General features: G+C 77.1%; 2 non-coding genes across 2 annotated transcripts in view; both read left to right on the top strand.

Moving 5' to 3' along the window:
• Positions 1-792: 792 nt before the first annotated feature.
• On the top strand, positions 793-945 carry LOC140692456 (5.8S ribosomal RNA). Its single transcript, XR_012068027.1, has one exon. It is a non-coding gene; the product is annotated as a 5.8S ribosomal RNA (ribosomal RNA).
• Positions 946-2,237: 1,292 nt separating this feature from the next.
• Positions 2,238-2,500, top strand: part of LOC140692437 (28S ribosomal RNA) — a 5,201-nt gene continuing 4,938 nt past the window's right edge. The window contains exon 1 of the ribosomal RNA XR_012068009.1: positions 2,238-2,500. This exon is cut by the window's right edge and continues 4,938 nt beyond it. This is a non-coding gene — a ribosomal RNA (28S ribosomal RNA).

Here is a 2,500-nt window from a genome sequence, read left to right as displayed (position 1 = left end):
TGGGAAGGAGGGCGTGCGGTCTGTCTGGACGCGGGGGGAGGGCCCTCTCTGCCCGGCCTCGTGGGGAGTGGGGTTAGGTTGCCGTCGGCACGCGTTGGCGTTGGCGTTGGCGGTGGGACTCGGTGGTGGCGGGGGGCGGTGGCCGGCCGGTGCACGGTGTGGCCCCGTGTCGAGGGCCCGCGGCGGCGAGGACCGCCGGCCGTGGCCGGAGTGTGGCGGTCGGCGTCGGGGCGGTGGCCGACGTTTGGGGCTCCGGGTGGGGGGGGTCCGTGCCGTCCACGCCTCCCTCGCCCGCCTCGCCCTCTCCAGGTACCTAGCGCGTCCCGGCGCGGAGGTTTAAAGACCCTTAGGGGGGAGTCGCCCGTCCGCCTTGGGGTCGGGGCGGTCGGGCCCGTGGGGACTCGGGAGGTCCGTCCCTCGTCGTCCCCCAGACTCCGCCTCCCCTGGGCCGGGGCGCCGCACCACGTCGCTCGCCGCCGCCGCCGCCGCCGCGGCCGTCGGGTGGGGCCTCGCCCGCCCGGCGGCCCGTCGGGACGGTCGGTGGCCGCGTGGTTGGTGCGCCCCCCGCGTCCCTGCGGGAGGCGGGAACCCCCGGGCGCCTGTGGGGTGTCCGAGCCGGCACGCGCCGTGTCGGTGCCGGCTGCGCCCCGTTGTGAAACCTTCCCGACCCTCCGGTCTGATTTCTCTCTGACTCGGCCGGCCCGAGGCGACCCCCCACCTCACCCTCCCGGGGTGTGGTGGGCGGGAGACGTGCCGTGCCACAGAACCAAAGGCAGAAAAAAATTCTCGTACGACTCTTAGCGGTGGATCACTCGGCTCGTGCGTCGATGAAGAACGCAGCTAGCTGCGAGAATTAATGTGAATTGCAGGACACATTGATCATCGACACTTCGAACGCACTTGCGGCCCCGGGTTCCTCCCGGGGCTACGCCTGTCTGAGCGTCGCTTGACGATCAATCGCGCCCCCCCGGGTGTGTGCCCGTGGGGGGGTCGCGCGGCTGGGGGTTTCCTCGCAGGGCCGCGGTGCCCTCCGTCCCCCTAAGTGCAGACACGGTGCCTCTGCCCTCGCGCCGTCTGTCCCTCCTGCGGCCGACCCCGCCCCCGCGCCCGGGAGGGTGCGGGCGGCGGCGGGCGGCCGGCAGGCGGCGGCGGGCGGCGTCGAGGCCCGGGAGGTGCCGCCCGCGAAAGGGAAGGGAGAAAAAAGATGGGGGGGGAGCTCGCGCGTGGCCGTGGCCGTGGCCGTGGCCGCCGCGGTCCCACCGGGAGCCCCCCTCGCGCCGCAAGCGGTCTCTGGGGCGCGTCCCCGGGTGTGTCGCGGTGGTGCCGGGGTGTGGGTGGGGGCGGTTTGGGCCTCCGGGCCGCGCCGCCCCCCACCCCCCTGCCGCGCGCCCCCGCGGCCCCCGCCTCGCCCCGTCGGGACGGGCGGCTCTCGCCGTGGCCGAGGCGCGCGCGCGGCCGCGCCCCGGGGATGCGTGCCCCGGCGGTGACCCGCGGGACGCCGCGGCGTCGCTCGCCGCTGCGCGCTTTCCCCCGGGCTGCGGCCGCGGCCGCGCTTCGTGCCCCTGGGCCCTCGGGGTGGCGTTCGTCGGGGGGGGGGGGCGCCGCCGGGCGTCCGTCGCCCGTCGGGGACGTCTCGTGGCCGTGCGGAGGACGGGTGGGAGCGGAGCGGAGCGGGGCGGCTCGCGCCGGGGCGGTTGGCGTCGCGTGGTGGGGGAAGGGGCCCCGACGGTCGCCGCGGGGCGGCCGCCGGGTTCCTCCCGACCCGCCCGCCTCCCGACCGACGGCGGCCGCCGCCGCCGCCGCCCCCTCTCCCCTCCTCCCCGGCACGACGATGCCTCCGGCCTGGGCCCGGCGTCGCGCGCGCCTTCCCCTCTCGCCGCCGCCCGCCCGTCCCGTGCCACGTCGCCGGCTCGTGCTCCCGTCCCGTCCCGTCTGCCTCCCTTCTTCCTTCCGGCCGGCCGCCCGCCCGCCCGCCCGAACCTCGTGTTTGGGCGTCCGTGGGCGGGTGGGGTCGGTTGAGGGGGAGGGAGGGGGACCGGGCGGTCGACCGCGGTTCGGCGCCTCGCGCGTAGCCCTCTTCCCTCCGCCCTCTCCCGCTTCGCGGGCACCGTCCTCCGCGGGCGGGCGGGCGGGCGGGCGGGCGGGCGGTCGGCCGGCCTGGCGTCCGTCCGTCCTGTCGGGCGGGCCGGCCGGCCGGCCGGCCGTCGTCCGCCCTCCGCCCCCCCCCCTCCGAGCCGCGACCTCAGATCAGACGTGGCGACCCGCTGAATTTAAGCATATTAGTCAGCGGAGGAAAAGAAACTAACCAGGATTCCCTCAGTAACGGCGAGTGAACAGGGAAGAGCCCAGCGCCGAATCCCCGCCCCGCGGTGGGGCGCGGGACATGTGGCGTACGGAAGCCCCACTCCCCGGCGCCGCTCGTGGGGGGCCCAAGTCCTTCTGATCGAGGCCCAGCCCGTGGACGGTGTGAGGCCGGTAGCGGCCCCCGGCGCGCCGGGCC

The sequence above is a fragment of the Vicugna pacos genome, unplaced genomic scaffold, assembly GCF_048564905.1.
Source record: "Vicugna pacos unplaced genomic scaffold, VicPac4 scaffold_5, whole genome shotgun sequence".
Classification (NCBI taxonomy): Eukaryota; Metazoa; Chordata; class Mammalia; order Artiodactyla; family Camelidae; genus Vicugna; species Vicugna pacos.
The sequence above is the reverse complement of the archived record's forward strand: the minus strand, read 5'-3'. Positions and strand labels throughout refer to the sequence as shown.